The sequence below is a fragment of the Dendropsophus ebraccatus genome, chromosome 12 (genome assembly GCF_027789765.1).
Source record: "Dendropsophus ebraccatus isolate aDenEbr1 chromosome 12, aDenEbr1.pat, whole genome shotgun sequence".
NCBI classification, from domain to species: domain Eukaryota; kingdom Metazoa; phylum Chordata; class Amphibia; order Anura; family Hylidae; genus Dendropsophus; species Dendropsophus ebraccatus.
In genome coordinates, this window is record NC_091465.1 from 53,927,062 (window position 1) to 53,949,478 (window position 22,417).

At 44.2% G+C, this 22,417-nt stretch overlaps 2 protein-coding genes across 3 annotated transcripts in view; one reads left to right on the forward strand and one right to left on the reverse strand.

Annotated features, from left to right (window-relative positions):
- The window catches only part of MPV17L (MPV17 mitochondrial inner membrane protein like), a 43,160-nt gene extending 42,520 nt beyond the window's left edge, over positions 1–640 (reverse strand). For both annotated transcript variants that reach the window (XM_069948710.1, XM_069948704.1), the window contains exon 1: positions 166–640. The gene's annotated coding sequence lies outside the window, so the exon portion shown is untranslated. The remainder of the gene's footprint in view (positions 1–165) is intronic.
- Positions 319–22,417, forward strand: part of LOC138769942 (myosin-10-like) — a 273,325-nt gene continuing 251,226 nt past the window's right edge. Inside the window, exon 1 of the mRNA XM_069948702.1 lies at positions 319–416. The gene's annotated coding sequence lies outside the window, so the exon portion shown is untranslated. The remainder of the gene's footprint in view (positions 417–22,417) is intronic.

The window sequence follows — 22,417 nt, forward strand, 5'->3', positions numbered from 1 at the left end:
TGAACATAACCTTCTAGTGTAACTAGTCCTGCAGCCTGGGAGCCAGAAGAACTTGTCACTAGGGGGAAAGAGTGCTGCACGCTATGAAGCTGCCCCTCAGGAGCTCTATATGTGTATGGAGTGTACAGCTTTTAGATAAACTATAATGCATAGACTGATACTCACCTGCACCTCAGCTCCACAGCCCACCTCTTATGCTGGAGCCCCCGCAGCCTAACTCGTCCAACCACATAGCCACCAGCAGGGGGCGCTGTGACCTACAGGCTCCCGGGATCATCCTGCTCCGTTCATTGCTCTGCTTTTCCACCCTCCCCGGATCACGGTCAGCAGAAGCCGCAGCTTTCCTGTCTCGTTGTTTTACTGCGGTTGAAGTTGCCTTGCAGACGCCCGGAGGCAGGATCCCGTACAGTGAGCAGGTAACGCGCTGGTCTAGGATCACGTGACGCCGCTCTCTTTCCATGTGTCTAGTATGACGCGTGTATACAGAGGACTAGAGTCCTATCATGTAGCCTGTGCAGGAGATGGCCACAGATGCTGCCCTGTGAGCGGTACACCTGATCATACAAAGTGCTGCAGGGTATGTCCTCAGTAGGCAGCCGGTGCCCAGTGCGGGATAGCCTGCAGTGTCCAGGCCTGCTCATTGTGCCAGTCACATAGCAGGATAGTGGTGCCGCCTGCAGCCCCTGGCGATCAACGCCCAGTGCTCTGTACACACGGCCAGTCACCTGCTCCCGGCCGGATTAGCGGACTGCAGTCAGCGACACGCCCATTGCTGCCAACTTAGTGGTGTCAGTGCCAGGAATGGTGGCGTCCTAGTGACTGCCTACAGCTGCCCCGGCTGTCGTGCTTGTCACTGTTATATACGGGTCTGTTTTATGTGCCTTATTCTGCATGTTATTGACCGGGGACACTTTACACCTTGTGAGCTGTATCCCAGCAATTCGTACATCTCTTATGGCTTAGTGACAGGCTCAGCTTTTGGTTGGGTGGCCCCTGACTACCTGTCATGTGACTCTTCAGACCTGCTGGATTTGTAGTCAAGTAGCAGAGGATATAAATTAAAGGGGTTGTCCAGCTAAAATCTTTTTTTCTTTCAAATCAACTGATATCAGAAAGTTATATAGGTTTGTAATTTACTTCTATTAAAAAATCTCAAGTCTTCCTATACTTATCAGCTGCTATATGTCCTGTAGGAAATGTTTTATTTTCAGTCTGACCCAGTGCTCTCTGCTGACATCTCTGGCCCAGACAGGGACTCTGTCTTGTTTTTCTATGCATAGAAAACCTCTTCTGCTCTGGACAGTTCCTGTCTCGGCCAGAGATGTCAGCAGAGAGCACCGTGTCAGACTGAAAATAAAACAACATTTCCTGCAGGACATACAGCAGCTAATACGTATAGGAGGACTTGAGATTTTTTAATAGAAGTAAATATAACATCTATTTAACTTTCTGATATCAGTTGATTTGAAAGAAAAAGATTTTCGCTGGACAACCCCTTTAATGTAGGCTGAAGACATGGGGGAGGTTTATGAAACTCAATGAAGCCGTCGCCTGTAGCTACCAGGTTCCAGATGTCATTTTTCAGAGGCCTTCTTGATGATAGAAGCAATCTGGTTGCTATGGGCAACTGCACCTCTGCACAGGGTTTCCTTCATCTCCCCTTAGTTGTGAATCTGCAGAAATGTACAGCACATTTATGCTGCGGCTTCTTGTATCTGCAGAATTGTTGCAGGTTGTTACTTACTTAGGATTTCTCAAGGAAGATACAAATGTTGCTCAAGTCTGCAGTGGACAAATTCTGCTGCCTGTGTACAGAATATCAGTCTCTGATTTGGCTTCAGTCGTTGTGAGTGCCTTTCCAATAAAAAGTGCTTATCGGACACAAAGATTCAACTTATCCCAACAGTTTTTCATTTACCTATTAGTGATCTGTATAAGAGACAAGACACTCATCATGTGTACCAGTGCTTTAATTGGACATTGGCTCGCACATCCCCTATTAGTATCACCCGCTACAGACTCCGTAGATTGGCCACGCCCATCTCCGCTGCCAGATTCTGCCGTCTGCACAAAGAATGAGTGGGTTCATTCTTCAGGTAGGTGGTGGAATCTTGCAAACCGTAGAACGAAGCCTATGGGACCAGCAGAGATTTTTGTGGAGGGCGAGCTGTGGAATCTGCAGCTGGTGATCCGCCGGGATTCCGTAATGTTCACCCCCGTAATGATACCCCTACATAGGCTGATCACTGGCCCTAATACAAGGACAATATGAGCCTGATCAGACAGATAATCATTCCATGTATTTCACAAGCACAGCCATACATTAAAGTGACTCTGTACCCACAATCTGACCCCCCCCCCCAAATCACTTGTACCTTCGGATAGCTGCTTTTAATCCAAGATCTGACCTGGGGTTCTGGGGTTCGGCCGGTGATGCAGTTATTGTCCTAAAAAACCTTTAAATGTGTAGCCCTGTGTCAAATGGCCATGGCCTACAATATCTGTGCCATAATTTTGTACCACCCCTCTGTCTCTCCTCCCTACCCTCTTCATCATTAGGAATGCCCCTAAAACATTTTCTCCTGTCTGAACATTGCACAGGTGCCTTAACAATCCAGCCCATGTGCCGTGCTGACACAGGTGATGAATAGGAGAAAATCTGCCTGGAGCATTCCTAATGATGAGGAGGGCGGGGAGAAGGGACAGAGAGGGTGTGCCAGCCTAATGCATAAACAATCTAGGTCACGGCCGTTGGGCACAGGGCTGCTAGTTTAAAAGTTGTTTTTTAGGAAATAACTGCATTACCTGTCGAACGGACCCCAGGACAGATCTTGGATTAAAAGCAGCTATCCGAAGGTACAAGTGGTTTGGGGGGGACAGATTGTGGGTACAGAGTCGCTTTAAAAAGACACAAGGCAGAGCTATTTCCGCCCAGTGGGCTTTGGTCATATTTATTTTATTTATACAGTGGATAAAACTCCCTCCTTTTGGTTACAAACCCACTTGGCCGGTCTGCAGCGAGTCTCCATGCTGCGTTTTTGCAGCGAGACTCGCTGCAGATCCCGGCCCTATGCTTTTAATGGCAGACAAACACGCAGCAGGGATGTACATCCCTGCTGCGAGTTTGTCTGCAGCCCACCCCATTAACCCCCGGCCGTGGGAGCTGATACTTCACCTGATCCCGGCTCCAGCGGTTCCCGATGTCTTCAGCAAGCCGGAGCGGGGACCAGGTGAAGTATATGCTCCAGCCAGCCGCCCGATCGCCCCCCGGCCGCCCCCCCCCGCAGCCCCGGCCGCCCGATCGCCCCCCCGCAGCCCCGCCCAACCCCCCCCCCCCCCCCCCCGCAGCACAGATCGCACGCCCCCCCGCAGCACCGATCGCTTACACGCCCCCCCCCCCCAGCCCCGGCCGCCCGATCGCCCCCCCCGCAGCCCCGGCCGCCCGATCGCCCCCCCGCAGCACCGATCGCACGCCCCCCGCGGTGCTGCGGGGGGGCGTGCGATCGGTGGGGCGGGGGGGGCGATCGGGGGGCCGGGGCTGCGGGGGGGCGATCGGGCGGCTGGCTGGAGCATATACTTCACCTGGTCCCCGCTGCGGCTTGCTGAAGACATCGGGAACCGCTGGAGCCGGGATCAGGTGAAGTATCAGCTCCGGCGGCCGGGGGGTTAATGGGGAGGGCTGCAGACAAACTCGCAGCAGGGATGTACATCCCTGCTGCGTGTTTGTCTGCCATTAAAAGCATAGGGCCGGGATCTGCAGCGAGTCTCGCTGCAAAAACGCAGCATGGAGACTCGCTGCAGACCCGCCAAGTGGGTTTGTAACCTTAATAGGATGATCAGGCTGGTAACTCTGACCAGCTATTCCTTTTGCATGGCTCTGCAGATAGAGGCATGACCATGGCATACACATTATTTTTAACTTTAAGGAGAGGTCTGTCCAACATGAAAATTTGGCTGCAAACAAGGGCAGGGATAACCATCAAAGAACAAGCTCTTCCTAATAATCACATAGCAAGTACAAGTAATGTTTATGAATATGGTCATTGCCCAGCACTACATTTGTTATGATACATGATTTTTGTGGAAAAACCACTTTGGTTTTAACTGTCTATTTGTGTATATGTTTTTTATGGGTGACTTGGGAATCATGATATAATTAAGATGTTATTTTGTTGAAAAGAAAATCTTTTTGTACTTTTGTCTGAGGGTTGTTTTTGCCTATTTATACATGAAAATTTGGCTGCAAACAGGGGCAGGGATAAACATCAAAGAGGAATCTCTTACCCGCCCCCATGCCCCCGGAGCGCTACCTTACTGCTCCTGTCCCTGCCAGATTTCTGGAACAGGGTAATTTACCCCAGGTCGTGACGACAATGCAACCCAGGGGAAATAGTTACAGATGGGGTCTGGTAGTCTTTTAATGGCTGCTGCAGTGGCATGGGGACAGGTAAGTAAAGCTTCTTTATTATATACCTCTTCCCCTGCCACTCCTGCCTGCAGACAAACTTTCAATTTGGCCAAAGTTCCTCTTTGAAAACGGAAAAAATACCCCCAAGACATTGATGTGTCAGATACATAGATCAATAGGTAGGGGGCGCTGTAGTCTTGCTTTACTAGATCATGCCAATAATACAAGAAACATAAGTAGTAGTGTTAGATCATTACAGAAAACACTAGTAATGAATACAGTAACAGGGACTGTCCTGGTGACCTTAAAGTATCACTGCCATAGAAAACATTTGACATGTCATAGAGACATGTCAGAAGTTTTGATCGGCCTGGGTCTGAGTGTTCACACCGTACAAATCTTCAGAACGAGTGGGGAGAGGACTGCTGCAGCTCTGTCAGCATAATCAGTCGGGCTCCATAGACTTTCATTATGAGCCTGATTGATCATGTGACACAGAATCGGGAGAGCACCGGACCTAGGTTTTATAGTGACAGTGACACCTAAAGAGGAGGAGTTACCTATGAAGCTACTACTAATTCTTCTTCTTAAAGGCATTGTCACCTCCAAAATACCCCTTAAACTTAAGTTATCAGTAGAGTATACAACACTGATTTAATATCTGCAATTTTTATTTTTCTATGTTCTTGCATTTGTTTGCAATAAACCCACAAATGAAGGAGTCTAATGGTGTGTTTACACAGATTTATCTGACAGATTTTTGAAGACAAAGCTAGGAACAGACTATAAATAGAGAACTGATAGTAAAGTAAAGAATTTTTCTCCCCTTTTCAAATCCATTCCTGGCCTTGGCTTCAAAAATCTTTCAGATAAACCTCTGTGTAAACACACCATGAGTAGTCCTCTCCATTATATTCTGGAGCTAAGTAGTCCTCTCTATGCATCAATCCATGTATCTTTGCCCAGTTTGTAGGCTTACAGCAGAGAATTACAAAATACAAATTACAGATTTGGAATCGGCATCCTTTATCCTACTTACAGATGCCTTTGGATTAGGGTTTTGAGGAGGGTGGTGGAGGTGAGTCCCTTTAACAATCTGTCAGCTGTAATTCATGTTCCAAACTGCAGACATTGTTAGATAGCTATTAGGAGAGGGAGACACATGGTACCTTTCATATGACCAGCTGTGCTTCCAGGATGTAGAGAAATGCTTTTATTTTCTGGTGCAAGGAGTCAGAGGCCTTTCTCAAGGCTTTAGTGTGAACCTACCCTAAGATGGGGGGGTTCACACTGAGGAATTCTTGGGGAATTGTAGAAAGGAAAGTTTCTGTTTTAAATTCTTCACCTATTCAGCGATTCTGAATTCTGATTTGAGTGGAATTTAAGCCCCCATTGACTTCTAAAGGATTCCTCTAGCAGAATCCGCCCAAAGAATTGACTTGTCAATTCTTTTGGGCAGAAAGCAGATCAGCGGCAGAAAATCCTGCTCGGAAATTCTGCAGTGTGAACAACGAAGCAGAAATCCTATTGAACACAATAGGACATTGCTCTGTACGTATTTTAAGGGAGAAATTTCAAGCTGAAATAAGAGCGGATTCCTATTCAATTTCTCACCTAATTCCTCACCTATTCTTCAATGTGAACCCACCGTTCACACTACAGAACCCGAGTAAATTCTGCCGATCGCATTTCCACCCATGGCATAGACTCCATTCTATACACAGATGTATTCTGCCATCCGGTTTGCCGGCGTGGCTGCACACTTTCAACTCCCCTTACCATGAATCCACAGTGAGAAGGTGAATACATGTTCCCTTACCCACCCCTCTGAATAACCCCCTAGTGTCTCGGTCACTAACCCTCCCCTCCCCGGGCAGCCATCGGATCCAAGATGTCCGCCGCCATCACTGTGAACAAACTCAGTGATGGATCAATAAAAACGATCAAGTCTGTGAACCTGCATTAAAAATTTGGGGGTGCCTTTACTCTCCTGTTACTTGTGACATTGAGAAATTTCAAAGTAAAGAAACATATTATTAGAAAAATTCTTGTCAGAAACTTATCTGACCGCGCTCCAGCGATGTCCTCTCCGACTAGAGCGCAGCGCCGCCTCCCCGGCTGGGGCCGTGTGATGTCACGGAGACCCGACAACGTCTGTGGTTACCGAGGGTGCTGCAGGCTCCAGTGACGTACGGCCGCCCAGCTGGACGGTATCAGTGCTCAGGGTGAGTGGCAGACGTCTCTGCAGCACTGCAGCTGACTGTGGTCTGGACTCAGGAGTCCGGACCAATTACATTCTGGTCCTGGCTCCTGGTCCTGTATTTAAAGAGCCAGCGTCATTCACTGATATTCGCTGGCTATTAGATTAATCCCCTGATCCCAGTTCCCCTATCTATTCCTGCGTTCCCCGTTCCTAATCCCTCTGCCTTGCTCGACTTGTTATCCGACCTTCCGCCTGACCATTTGACTATCCGATTGTTTGCTGATTTTGTACCGCGTTGTCCGTTTGGTTTTGTCTTGGCTTTTCTGACTACCCTTTATTGTGTTTGTCCGTCTGTATTGTTCTGTGTTTCACGTACTCAGTATAGGGAACGTCTTCGTGGTTGTCCGCAGCTGCCTAGGGCCGTTTAAGGCAAGTAGGTAGGGACAGTGGGTGGGTTCAGACCTAGGGCCCACTGTCGTGTTTTGTCTCTACCTGTCCAGTCCTGACAATTTTATTTTTTTCATTTTTACTGCCTAATTTCAAATACTTTTCTCTAATACCTGTGGGGTCAAAATGCTTACCACACCCCAAAATAAATAATTTCCAAAATGGGATGACTTATGAGGAGTTCCACCCTGACACTAAAGGGGCACTGCAAACACACCTGGCACTCGGAAACTACTTCAGGTAAATCTGCACTGAAAATGCTAATTGGCGCTCCTTCTGAGACCTGCTGTGTGCCCATACAGTGGTTTATGCCCACTTATGGGGTACAGCTGTACTCAGGAGAACCTGCGTTACAAATCTTGGGATGCTTTTCTCTCATGTTCCTTGTGAAAATGAGAAACTTTAAAGTGTCTCTGTACCCACAATCTGCCCTCCCCAAACCGCTTGTACCTTTGGATTACTGCTTTGAATCCAAGATCTATCCTGGGGTCCGTTTGGCCGGTGATGCAGTTATTGTCCTAAAAAACTACTTTTAAACTTGCAACCCTGTGTCAAATTGGCATGACCTAGAGTGTGTATGCCCTTATCTTGCACCGCCTCTCCGTCCCTCCTCCTCACCCTCTTCACCATTAGGAATGGCCCTGGCAGAATGTCTCCTATTCCTCACTTGTCTGAACACTGCACAGGTGCCTTAACAATCCAGCACATGTGAATAGGAGAAAACCTGCCTGGAGCATTCCTAATGATGAAGAGGGTGGGGAGGAGGGACGGAGAGGCGGTGCAAGCCTAATGCACAGACACTCTAGGCCACGCCAATTTGACACAGGGCTGCAAGTTTAAAAGTAGTTTTTTAGGACAATACCTGAATCACCTGCCGAACAGACCCCAAGACAGATCTTAGATTAAAGCAGCTACCCGAAGGTACAAGAGGTTTGGGGAGGCAGATTGTGGGTACAGAGTCGCTTTAATCTAAATGAATATATTATTGGAAAATTTCTATTTTTCATTTTTAACAGCCTGCAGGGTCAAAATGTGCAAATGTGCATTATATCTCAAGATTAATTCTTCCAGTATACAAGCTTTCCTAAATCCACAAAAAAAAAAATCAGTTTTGGAAACTTTCATGAAAATTTGGTAACTTGCTGATACATTTCTAAGCCCTGTAAAACCCTAAAAATGTTAAATATGTTTACCATATGATGCCAGAATAAAGAATACATATTATTAATGGGACTTAGTAACTGATTTATGTAATATATATGACGTTCTTTTTTTAGAAGCAGGGAATTTCAAAGTTCGTAAAATACAATTATTTCAAAATTTTTATGATATTTTGATGTTTGTTACAAAAAAACACACAGGACAGTGAGCAAAGTTTTACTCCTCTCTGGCTCCTAGGCACTGTGCTCACATGTGGTGTGCTCACATATCTACATCATGGTGCTACTCATGTGGTGGGACCACATAACTTCATAACACATAACTTTTTTGGCCTGGGAATTTTAATGCGCCTGAAGTTTCCTTTACAAGCTGTCTGCGGTCTTTGGAGTCTATCGTCTTGAGGCATCAAGACACTCGCCAGCCAACCAGTCACCCTTCTTTTGTTCAGCGGACTAAACCCTCCTTTCTGCCAGCATGGCAGACTCAGCAGACAAGGGAGATTAAGGAGACAAGGATAAAAAATCATCAAGGACCTCCTGTCCGGTACCTTTGTGATGAGCATATATTAGCCTTTTTCTAATAGTCAAATGGTCTTTTATGTTTTTCTTTTCTAAGAGTCTTCTAGAAAATCTGAATCTAAAAAATCACGAAGAATGTGCTTAATGATAAGTATAGCCTTGTAGCCCAGGAATCCTTAGCATTGGTGAACAGCATTAAAAACATAGTTCAAGAAGAGGTTAATTTATCCCTTAGAGATGTTGAGTATCATCTACTGATTGGTGTGCTACTACTGCAATAACATATAGAGAAAGCCCTGAGCTTATGGATGCATCAATTAAAGGTTGTAATTTCCATGAAGAGGAAGAATTACTGTCTTCTGAGGAGGAATCTGAAGGGGCCACTAGTGGGAAAACCCCATTTCTGGCTAAGGATACTGGCCAACTGATAAAGGCAATCGGAGCATTCATAAATTTAGAAGACTCTAAAGGCCCTATTACACGGGTCGATATTAAAGGAGCGCCAACCTTTCAGGTCAGCGATCGCTTTCTACTTGTTCCCCACTCGCAGTAGGTGTACACACCAACAGAGAGCAGGGGAGCTGCGGGCAGGGGTTGCCCGGATGATCTTTCTATGGGTGTCCCAAAAAAGATGCCGGCAGCCAGCAGACTGTCACTATGGGCCTAGTTTTCTTTCAATGCATTGAAAGACAACGTTTAACCGCATTGTGCATGTCAGCTGAATCGTTGCCTATTAACACTACCTATTACACCAAGCGATTATTGGCGGTAACGGACGATAATCAGTCAAATACAGCCGATAATCGCTTGGTTTAATATGGCCTTAAAGCCTCTCAATCTGCCGAGAATGCCATGTAGTAAGGGTTGGCCCCCTGTACATTCTCTCTCCACAAAAGCATATAAGCTCTGATTGACAAAGAATGGGAGAACGTAGAGAAATTTTTTTTATCCCCAGATATTTTAAATGGAAATGCCATTTTGAGGAGAGAGAATGTAATACCTGGAATTAACCTCCTGCGGTAGATGTCCCTGTAGCCAAATGACAAATAAAGAATAGCTTGCCTTTTAAAGATCTGTCAGTATGCCCATCTTTCCACCAGAATCCTGTCAGAACAACTAAAGCAAAGTGCCATAGAGAACAAGATCATGTCCCTGATCAGAAGGAGAGTTTTAGTAACCATTTTATTCTCGCCTCTTAGTAAAAAAAAAAAAAAAAAAGAAAAGTCAACCTGGAGGATCTAAGAAGTTTGGAATGGAAACTAAAGTTAACCATGAACCTACTGTTCCCAAACTGTGCTATGACATCTATTGATCTGTAAGATGTCTACTACTGTCTGCCGATTTACCCATGTCATCAAAAATTCTTAAGAGAAGCAGTTTGTCTAAAGGGTTAGTGGGTTAACCTTTAATACAAAGCCCTCCCCTTTGGGATCTCCCAGGCCCCAAGGACAATTACCAAGATAGGGTCCTGGCTTGACATCCCCTTTAAAAAAAAAAAAAAAAGGCCATACCCCTTTGAGGACCTGCAGAAAAGTTTTTAAAGTAGGTCAAAATTTGCAGATTTACGGAAAATACTATGTGAATATGGCCTTAAGGCCCATTCCATGGAACGATTATCGGCCATATTTGGCCAATATCCGACCTGTGGAATAGAAGGCAACGATCGGCCAATATCATTCATGTCGGCTGATCGTTGCAGTTGTTTGTCTTTCAAGCATGTTGAAAAACAAACTACTGTTATAGCAGCAGTATGCTGCCGTCGCTCCGTGCAATAGGAGCGGCAGCAGCAGACCGCCACTTTCTTCTATGGGCTGCCCAGACGATCTAGCGATCACCCGGGCTACCCCTCCCGTACTCACCCGCTCGATGCCACCGCGTGCAATAGCGGCGACAGTGAGCGGTGAACGAGGAGCAAACAAGCGCTGACAGCGCTTGTTTGCTTCTCACAGTGGGCCTTTGGGATAGGGCCTTTAGGCTGATTTCACACTGAGGCAATCTGTGGCAAGTACAAAAGTGGACACTATTTTAACCCCTAGACGACCCTGGGTGTACCCGTACGTCCTGGGCTGCCTAGGGGTGTTCATAGCGGGGACGCGCACTAACTACTCAATGAGAGATCAGTGTGCTTATACTAGAAGTCCCCCAGGGGTAAAAAAAAAAAAAAAGTGTTTTTATTAATAAAAAGCCCCCTCCCCTAATAAAAGTTTGAATCACCCCCTTTTCCCCTGTTATAAATATAAATAAATAAACATGTTTGGTACTGCCGCGTGCGTAATCAAATACAGATCGTGGCGCAAAAAATGACACCTCACACAGCCCCATAGACTAAAGAATAGAAGCGCTATAAGCCTGGAAATAGAGCGATTTTAAGGAACATATATTTGTTAACAATGGTTTGAATTTTTTACAAACCATCAAATAAAATAACAGTTATACATGTAACATATCGTTGTAATCGTAACAACTTGAGGAAGATATATAACAAGACAGTTTTACCCCAGGGCGAACGGCTTGTACTTTATGAACAAATTCAGCCTGTCAATGCAAAGTACAATTAGTGGTGCAAAAAATAAGGGCTCATGTTGGTTTCTAGGTGTAAAAATGCAACTGCTATGGCCTTTTAAGAACAAGAAGGAAAAAACGAAACCGCAAAAATTGGCCCGGTCCTCTAAGGGTTAAAGAAATTCAGCAGGATCAGAGGAAGATGCTTTTCCATTAAAAAAATCTTTTTTTTTTTTTTCTTCTAGAAAAAACAGTTCAGGTGGATAATGATGTATACATTATTTAGCCAGACTAAATAGCGCAGAAGTCTGCTTTCCTATCCAACAAGAAAAAAAAACGCAAAGGGACAGAAACAAATGGATCTGAGACATTTTGGCCACTACTTTTATTATAGGAACCGAAGTATCATTTAAACATATCTTTCTTAACAGAATGTATTTAATGGAATGCAAAAACGTTGTTTGAAATAAACCTTACCCCCCTCAACTGTTCCACTCCTACAATTCTATTTGTCTAAAATGGTGCATATTAAAACATTGCTAGGGCAGACCAGTGGTTATCCACTGTAAATAATGCCTTGATAAGAGGCTCCTTCAATGATAAGCTAATCTAAGGTTATCCACTAACAAAGGGTTCAGCCCGTCAGAGGAATTGTTAGCAAGTTTTCAGTCCCCTTGCAGTTCCACCACTGGACAATAAAGCATCACAGAGCTCTGATAGAATACATCACTTCCTGTAGGGCATACATCAGCTGATAAGTACTGGAAGACTGGACATTTTAAAATAGAAGTAACTTATAAATCTGTATAACTTTCTGGCATCAGTTGAATTAAAAAAATAAATTTTCTAAATGTAGCTGCTCGGTGCTTTTAAGACTCCTGTATGTATGACAATGTGTAAGCAGTATGACACACTAGACAACATTTGAGATCATAAAACATAAAGATACACAATACATTTAAAATTATGAACAGGCACATATTCTAAAACTATTGTGTACAGTAATACAATAGTAGGCATACTCACCTGAAGATGGGCTGGGAAGTAATGGCAAACTGCAGCAAATATTTCCACCCCCTAAACATACAAGCTGGTTATTTTCAGCAGAGGCAAAGGTCACATGGCCTCTAATAGGCGATAGTACAGTCCAGTGCAGGGCGGCTTGTGACCTTGTAGCAATACTCAGCAGCCTTATGTTCTATAAACTTAAATGTATATCTATCAGAAGTACATCCAGGAACCAGGAAAAACACTGAACGTGGGATTGCAACCTAATTAAAAACCGGCTGTGTAAACCTGCTTTGGAGCAGGTGTTGATTTTTGCCTGGTTTGCGCTTGTTTCCAGACATAAACCTTGATAAATTAGACGCGGATGGAGGCCATGCCTCCACCCCACCGTGCTGCACCCCCTGTCCACCCATTGGGCAAGTGGAGGTTGTGGCTAGCCTATCCCATGGAGCAGGGGAGAATCTGTGACTGCTGTTCCCCTTAGTGTGAATTTGTGTGAGCCCACCTGCCTTGACAACCTGGCTTCATTCACCTCTCCTGGGTGTAGGACACCACCAACTGTGTGTGTGTTTTCTGATATTAAAACTTGGAAAGATATGGAAAGACATTTTGTGTAAGTTTTAGTTTGCAGACTGTTAGTGGTGTCTCATGTATCGTTTTCCAGATGTATGTTTTCTCTGACCAGGCTGTGTACGTGATAATGAATCGGCATATTAATGAATGACTGTCTTCTAGATTCGTGCATACTTGTTGGGTGGTGTTCTGTGCAGTATTATCTACTGGTTGTTTTGTGTGAAATGTTTTATGTGACACAGGTGGAACCAAGATCTAAACCCTTACATATGCATTCAGAATCTGTCACATAACCTCTGAGGATGAAAAGCAAAGATGAAAGCTGCATACTTCAGCAGATACGTCAGGTCTGCTAGGCTGCTTTTATATGTTGACTGGTTACATACTGAGTGCACACTACTGCATAGGTTGCTGTTTAGCTGCTGAATGGGATGTTGCATCCACAACAATTTACTATGGAAGGTGGACTGATTGTAATGTTGTAGATGCTACACACATGAACAAAATACGCTTGTTTAATGGAAGAGAAACTCACAATGGGCACAGAAATAACTTGACAAAAGTAATAATAAATTAAAATTCTATGCAAACGAACAAATGAAAGTCAGACATTTCTTTTCAACCATGCTTCAACAGAATTAAAAAAAATAAAATAAAACTCATAAAATAGGCCTGGACTGAAATTGTGGTACTCTTAATATTATGTTGCATAACCTTTTGAGGCAATCACTGCAATTAAACACTTTCTGTAACTGTCAATGACATACCTCCCAACCATACCGGATCCAGCGGGACAGTCCCAATTTTTGGGTGTTTCCCGCTGCCCTCTGTCCCCCGCCGTGGCACCAGGAGCTGCCACTGCTGATCGCTGATGAGTGCTCACAGTGACACTGAGAGGCCAGGTCTCTTTGCCCCCACCCCCGGACACTGAAGGACCACAGCCCCCCTAATGTAAATGCAGAGACTTCCCGCACAGGCTTCCTGCATTGGAAGTTCACTGTTCCAACCCCGCAATCCTTCACTTTGTGCAAGTTATCTAGAAGAATTGATGCTTTTTTGAAGGCAAAGGGCAATCCCACAAATTTCTGATTTGATCTAGATTTCTCGTCTGTTTATTCACTTTGCATTTCAATAATTGATAAAAAAAACTTAACACTTGAATTTTTTAACATTGCAGCATTTTTCCTAACTTTTGCACAGTGCTGTATATATCTTAGACTGATATATATGAGATGAACAATTCATATTCTAATTTTTAAGTTAAAGGTTAGCTAGAGAGGGGCAAAGGTTATTATTTACAAAGGCTTGATAAGATTAACTGTTGTAAAGAATACAAGTTGTTGCATAGGAACAATATTACAGTTCAACAGTCACATACTTAGTTGAAAACCTTTATGTTTAATCTCATTTTATTGACAACCACACAGCATACAGTAAATACAAATCCAACAAATATTGGTACAGAGCGACCTGCAAGTCGCATGGTGTCACTCATTTTATATATGTATAAAAGGAACAGGAGAAAGAGCAGTATATTGTTAACATTTCTAAATATAAGCATCACCAACGCGGTAGCGCCACTTAAACCAAATGCTAATCACAATAAGAGTGATGCAAGATTCAGGAAGGAAAAGAGGAGGAAAGAGAAGAGAGAAAAAGAAAAGACCAGGGAAGAGGCGAGGGGACAGACGGGGGACAGCCGCCAAAGCCAAGCATAGCCGCTGATATAGGACTATAATATCAGGAGATTCCCACCACTAATGAACAAGAGCAGGGAAGGCCTCCGAGTCCATGAACAAACGCCATGGATACCACACTTTATCAAATTTGTCAGACTGCTCATGAGCCTCTGCTATCAACTCTTCCATTCTGCCCAATTCCCGAAGCTCGCTCAGCCATTCTGCTATTGAGGGTATGACGGGTGTTTTCCAATGTCGGGGGATGACCATTCTAGCCGCAGTTAAAAAATGTCTCAAAATCCCTTTCTTAACTGTAGCGAGAGAACCTGGGATCTGCGAGAGTAGGGTCAGTTGTGGGGAGTTGACGACAGTCTTTCCAGAATACGCATTATAAATGACAATGATCTTGTCCCAAAATTCTCGAATGCCCGGGCAGGCCCACCAGATATGCATCATGTCACCAGCCTCAGTAAGGCATCGCCAACACCTGTCAGAAACCTCAGGGAACATTGTATGTAAGGAGACTGGGCAGTAATACCACCGCAAAAGGATTTTGTAATTCTTCTCCTTTGCCTTAGCGGCCATGGAAATGCCATGAGAAAGTTCACAGGTTTTCTGGAGAGACTGACCGTCCCAAGGAACACCCAAATCGCGTTCCCACTTGTCAAAGAAAGGAGCTCTGTCAGGGTTAGCAATACTGACCAAGATCTGATACAGCACGGATATGCAATGCGAGATCGCAGAAGTGGAAACAGCCAAGTTGTCAAAATCTGTGAGTATGGAGGTATATGAACCCCTAGGAAAAAGAGCTCGTACGAATGAGGCCAACTGCCCATATTCCAGCCAAGACAGCCGACAATCCGGGGACTGAGCCTGAAGGGTCACCAGAGAAGAGATGACATCACCAGTCATACAGTCCCGGACTCTAGGGCAAGCGGACCTCTCCCATAGAAGGAATCCATGCGTCTGCAAGCCCGGCTGGAATGAAGGGTTTTGTAGTATCGGGGAGAGCGGTCCCGGAACCGCTGACAGTCCGTGTTTAGTGACCCACTTATCCCAAACACACAACACATGTGGGACAAAGAATGGAAGGCATGACAGGGACTGGCGATCCCCCGAAGGAATCCATGGCAGAAGAGAGGGCGCAATCGGAGAAATCGAGAAGTCTAGGTCCACCCATCTCTTAGAGCCCCTGTAGTGTACCCAATCCAGGACTCCGCGCAGGACAGCCGCCTCGTGATAGAGACGTGGATCAGGCAATCCCATGCCACCCATAACCCGAGATTGAGTAAGAGTGGAGTATGCAATCCTGGGTTTGTTGTTACCCCAGATAAATTTGGAGATAGCCCTGCGCAGAGTCCTAAAGAAGGCAACCGGGACCACAATGGGGACAGCTTGGAAAATATACAGTAGCTTGGGAAGAATATCCATCTTCACAATGGCCATCCTTCCAAACCACGAAGTCGGTTTCAGGAAGTAAGATGTCATATCTGAGAGAACCCTGTTCAGCACGGGCGTATAATTCAGATCAAAAAGGGAGCTAAGGGCCGGCGGGAGCTTAATTCCCAAGTAGACAATAGAATCCGTGTGCCACTGGAAAGGGAAGGAAGCTCTAACCGTATCAAACACAGCTCGAGGAATGGAAATATTAAGCCCCTCCGTTTTAGTCAAGTTTACCTTAAAATTACTGAGGTCGCCAAATCTCTGGAACTCCTGTAGAATAGAAGGGAGTGACGTAGTGGGGGATGAAATATAGAGCAGGAGATCATCTGCATATAATGCAAGCTTGTGGTGGTCCCTAGTTGAAAACCTTTAAACAAAACCCTTCTGTTCCCCATTTACCTGCTCTTGCTCCTCTATATCTTTAGATTGCAAACATCTCTCTCTAGATATTATGGCTGTATATATAGCACAATGGCGTTCTTCTGGCATGCAGGTTCACAGTGTGTGATGTAGTTCTACAGCCCCAACTGTTTTAACACCTTCCCAACCATTGACATACAGTTATGTTTTGGATCGGTTGAGGGAAGTATGACACAGGCCGGGCAGCTTGGGCCTGCTCCATACCCAGCATGTGCCGACAGCTGTCTGTAGCATCAGTAATGAACGACATACTCTGTCGGTTTTGGTGGTCTAGTGGGGTCAGATCAGTACCTCCATGTTGGGTTTCAAATGATATTGCTAAACACATTGTAAATTTTGTCTTATAGTGATCCTATAGAGAGGATCCCAACTTCATAAGCTCCTTAGCACCTCATAAAGGAATTTTCAGTGAGTGTTTCAAAACAAATGCGCAACAGTTTTGAAATATCTGAATTTACTGTAAATCTCAAGATCATTAGAAAATGGAAATTATACAATGGCCTCTAATAATTTTGACCTTGTGTTTGATTAAATTGAGCAGCCTGTATGGTTTTAACGTCACCATATCTACTGCCTAATTTTATATATGTATAATGAAACCTCCAGAGCAGGCTACTTCTTTAAGAAGACCCCCCCCCCCCCCTTCCAGACCGACTTTTTTGTGGACGATTTTTTTTTTTTTTTTTTTTCATTATTTCAAATAGACAGTGCCTCTCTTTTGGAAGACCACCCTCCAATCCAACCAAGAATTGCTTTTTACTGTACTTATGTTGTACTGTATTTCCAAGAATGTTATGTTATACTGTATTTCCATGAATAGTTTTAGGGGTGGGCAATACTTTCCATATATAGGGATGTGCACAAAAGTTAATTTTTCAGTATTGTTTGCTGTATGAATGCTATCTCATTAAACACATAATAAAAGACTTGACAGTATTATTATTTATGTATATATGTATGGTGGACATATTCCTGCTTCAAATAGACACTTAATTCTGTTTTTTTCTATACCTTGTTCTTTGACCTGACTAGACCACCCCCATAAAAGACCAATTATTATTATTTTATTTATTTATTTTTGTGTGTGTGTGTGTGTGTGTGTGTGTGTGCGCAAAATGAGGTGGTTGGCTCATAGAGGCTTCACTATAATCTAGTGATCTTAATAATGGGTTATGCTACGTTTACACGGAGCAATAATTCGCCCAATCGATCGTTTAACAATTTTGAAGCAACAATTTGGTTTTTATAACGATCAGGGTTAAGACGAATAAATCGTTTCAAAAATCGTTTGAAAAATCGTTATTGCGATCATTTTTAAGATCGCTTAAGCCCATTTTTACATAGGGTAAATCGGTGAAAGACTGTTTACACGAAGCGATCTGCGAATTTTCAGCGAACGACGATTTAAGAACATGTTGAAAGATCAAAATGAACGATTTTTCGCTCATCGTTTGATCGTTTGCTTTGTTTACACGGTACGATTATCGCTCAAATGCGATCCTTTATGAGAAAATTTGAACAATAATCGTTCCGTGTAAACGCAGCATTAGTCCACCTTATTGTGCCATCACAGCTTGCAGATATGATGAAGATCCTCCATATGTGTACACTCATGGTGTAATGCTATTTTTTGCAACGCTCAGATACTAGGGGACTGTGGAGCACTCAATCCAAACATACAAGTCCCAGGTCCCTTAAAACAGCATCCCCAGGTGCTGGCTGCAACAATTTACATGTGTTACATCTGCCCGCCATCATCACCGAGCTTATAATATCTTATTCTCAACATTATATGCCATACCTGGTTTTGGCTTCAAAGCTGCTAGAAAAACGGCAGAATGTAAGAGAAGCCTGAGGCCACGTCCCCACATATGCCTCAAGTTTTTACATACTCCGGAGAAAAACGTGTGTCAGAAAATTATATAGATTTTGAAACAACGTCTATTTACAAAACTTAAAGAAGGACACTTATTACGGGAAATGCTTATAAAGTGCTTTTTTCCCTGCACTTACTACTGCATCAAGGCTTCACTTCCTGGATAACATGGTGATGTCACGACCCGACTCCCAGAGCTGTGCGGGCTGTGGCTGCTGGCGAGGATGATGGCAGTGGAGACACAGGGCACTGGAGGGACACTGAGCATCCCTCTGCCATCATCCTCTCCAGCAGCCACAGCCCACACAGCTCTGGGAGTCGGGTCGTGACATAACCATTTTATCCAGGAAAGGAAGCCTTGATGTAGTAGTAAGTGCAGGGAAAAAAGCACTTTATGTGCATTTCCTGTAATAAGTGTATATTGGTAATTTGTGTAACTTTTGGGGGGGCAATTTAATACTTTTAATAAAAAAAATTCTCCATACTTCTCCTTTAAGTCTTCCAGTAAGTCCTTTAGCTATTGTATGTCCTGCAGGAGGTGGTGTATACTTCCAGTCTGACGTGGTACCCTCTGCTGCCACCTCTTCCTGTGCTACATCTCTAGACAGTTCCTATCAGGGACAGAGGTGGCTGCAGAGAGAACTGTGTAAGGCTGTATTCCCACGTTCCGTGATCCTGACGGATTACGGACGTGGAATGCATGTACCGGAGTCCCCCTGCGCCCAGACAGCATCTGTAATTAGATGCTGGGAGTGGGGGAGACTGTATTCATAAGCGCCGCGCTGTAATGAATCAGCCGCGCGGTGCTGTTACTACTAGACCGTGGTCTTACCAGCTAAAGTGTTTATATTGGTTGTGAACTGTCTGCAGCACTAACAAGCATTACGTGCGTTACACAGAGAAATTTATCTGACAGATTTTTAAAGCCAAAGCCAGGAATAGATTTAAAAAGAAGATAAATCCCAGTCTTTTCTTTATGACCTGTAATCCGTTTAAAGTCTGTTCATGGCTTTGGCTTTAAAGATCTGTCAGAGAAATCTGTGTAAAGGCACCATTACACTGTGGACTGATTGCAGTATTTCTACTAGACCGTGAATTGACTGCAGCATTTAGACTGTGGACTGACCAAAATGTTTTCTGTGTCCACACTTGGATTGTGGACTCTCCAATGCGCATCCATCTGTCATAATTGTGAGGCTGAGTTGGGCTAAGTACCCAGTTGCTGTTGAATCTTTACTTTATTGGTTATGTCTGATGACATGTCAAAAGCGCCCATTTAAATACTGTATATTGTACACTTCTCTTGTCATTGACCAATACAACTTTTGGAAAATATGACTGTGAAGAATACAGGATGTATGTATAACTACACAACATGGTCCACCCTCCATTTTGCTGAAACTACCTGTACAATAATCTATAAAACAGCAACCCACTACTGTATAGACCAGTGCTTCCCAACCTTTTCCACCTCAGGGCACCCCTTGGAAAAAAATTTTTTTAGCTTGGGGCACCCCTACCAAATAATGATCTACAAAATTGGGGGGCACAGCAGGGGGTACAAAAATGTACCGCCAGCTGTGCCCCTCATACTAGGCCCCCCACCCACTGTGCACCAATTTAAAAAAGAAAAAACACAAAATATCATACTAAGGGTCCATTTACACAGAAAGATTATCTGACAGATTATCTGCCAAAGATTTGAAGCCAAAGCCAGAAACAGACTATAAACAGAGATCAGTCATAAAGCAAAGCCTGAGATTTCTCTTCTTTTCAAATCCATTCCTGGCTTTGGCTTCAAATCTTTGGCAGATAATCTGTCAGATAATCTTTCTGTGTAAATGTGTGGATGCAGAGAGCAGCTGTGGTCGGCGCTTGCTTGCCTCTCTGTATTGGCCCGTGCATTAGGGCCTTTAGACCTGTTGCGATCTGAGTGTAAGGGCTACTGTAGTACAACCACAGTTTGGAGTTTCCGAGGTACAGAGTACTCACTGTCACTGTAGTGCTAAGAGAGCCCGGTAGCAACTCAGATAGGGGATCGGTTTTCCTGAATGACTGCAGAGAGCTTCACTGCTAACTGCCTGATGTGAGCGATTTTTGGATATGCTCTATAAAGGTCCCACCTAGCCCCTCTTCTGTGTATTCTAATTAGATTGCCATCCATAAAAGGTGGATGCAGCGATTACAAGATGCCATGTCTGTTGAATACTGGCATATTTCACCAGTCCATACTGCTATTCTCAAAATCACAACTAGATTGGGGTAGTGCTAAGCTGGGTTTTATGTTATCTTGCTCAGGTATCCCCCGATTGTCATAGTTAGTTTACCAATCTAATGTCCAAATGGCATTTCAAATTTTGGCTCCATTTTTGGTAATTTTTCATATTGGTCAAACACTTGTTTAAAGTATTCATCAGCCACTCATGTACAAGGTTTTGGTGCCTTGTTTTTGTCTCTCATGTATCTAGGTATTTACACTACTAAGCCAGCATAAATACGTTGTGTATGCTCAAAAAGTGCACAACCATGAGGATCAGAGACTAAAGGCCCTATTACATGGGCCGATCAGGGGGAGCAAGTGAGTGCCATACCTACAACTCTATACTCACAATCCCATCAGACTGAGTCAGTCTAAGCCAGAAAACATGCACATTGGAGATTAATACAGATATCCATGCACTAAAAACATGCATGCTGACACTGCAGCTGCGCTCCAGGGACTAATTACATTGATATGTGCAATGCATTATCGATCTCAGTACAATATAGCCCAAGTCCTGATACTTGCGCACTGTGATCAGAGGATGAACAGTGTGAACATGACATGCACTTCCGTTAATTAAAATGACAAAAACAAGTCACCAAAAACCTTGTACATGAGTGGCTGATGAATACTTCTAACAAATGTCTTGACCAATATGAAAGATGATCAAAAATGGAGCCAAAATTTGAAATGCCATTCGGACCATTAGTTTGGTAAACTAACTATGACAATCAGCTTAGCACTGCCCCAATCTAGCTGTGACTTTCAGAACAGCAGCATGGACTGGTGAAACATGTCATTAATCAACAGACATGGCAACTTTTAATTGCTGCCTCCAACTATTCGTATTGCTGCGTTTACACGGAACGATTATCGTGCTAATTTGCGCGATAACGATCGAATTCAAATGATAATCGTACGTGTAAACGCAGCGAACGATCAAACAACGAGCGAGAAATCGTTCATTTTGATCTTTGAACATGTTCTCAAATCGTCGTTGATCGTTTGCAAAAAATTCGCAGGTCCTTCGCTGATTTAACCAATGTGTGAGATAGGCTTAAGCGATCGCAAAACGAATTTTCCATACGATATATCGTACCATCTAAACGCTGATCGTTATGAAAAAATACGTTAGTCCGACATCGTTAATCGTACAATCGGGCCAATTGTCGTTTCGTGTAAACGCAGCATATGTGATGGCAATCTGATTAGACTGCAAAGGAGAAGGGCTAGGTGGGACCTTTAGAGAGCATATCCAAAAATTGCTCACATCAGGCTGTTAGCATTGGAGCTCTCCGCAGTCATTAAAGCGACTCTGTACCCACAATCTATCCCCCCAAAACCACTTGTACCTTCGAATAGCTGCTTTTAATCTAAGATCTGTCTTGGGGTCCGTTTGGCAGGTGATGCAGTTTTTGTCCTAAAAAACAACTTTTAAACTTGCAGCCCTGTGCCAAACTGGCGTGGCCTAGAGTGACTATGCATTAGGCTGGCACATCCTCTCCATTCCTCCTCCCCGCCCTTTTCATCATTAGGAATGCTCCAGGCAGGATAATTCCTATTCCTCACCTGTGTGAGCATGGCACATGAGCTGGATTGTTAAGGCCCCTGTGCAGTGTTCACTGCAGAGGAATAGGAAAAAACCTGCCAGTGGCATTCCTAATGATGAAGAAGGTGGGGAGGAGGGACGGAGGGGTGGTGCAAAGTTAGAGCACAGATACTCTAAGCCACCCCAGTTTGGCACAGGGCTGCAAGTTTAAAAGTTGTTTTTTAGGACAATAACTGCATCACCTGCCGAACGGATCCCAGGACAGACCTTGGGTTAAAAGCAGCTATCTGAAGGTACAAGCTGTTTGGGGTGGTCAGATTGTGGGTACAGGGTCACTTTAAGGAAAACCACTCGCAACAATCCCCCA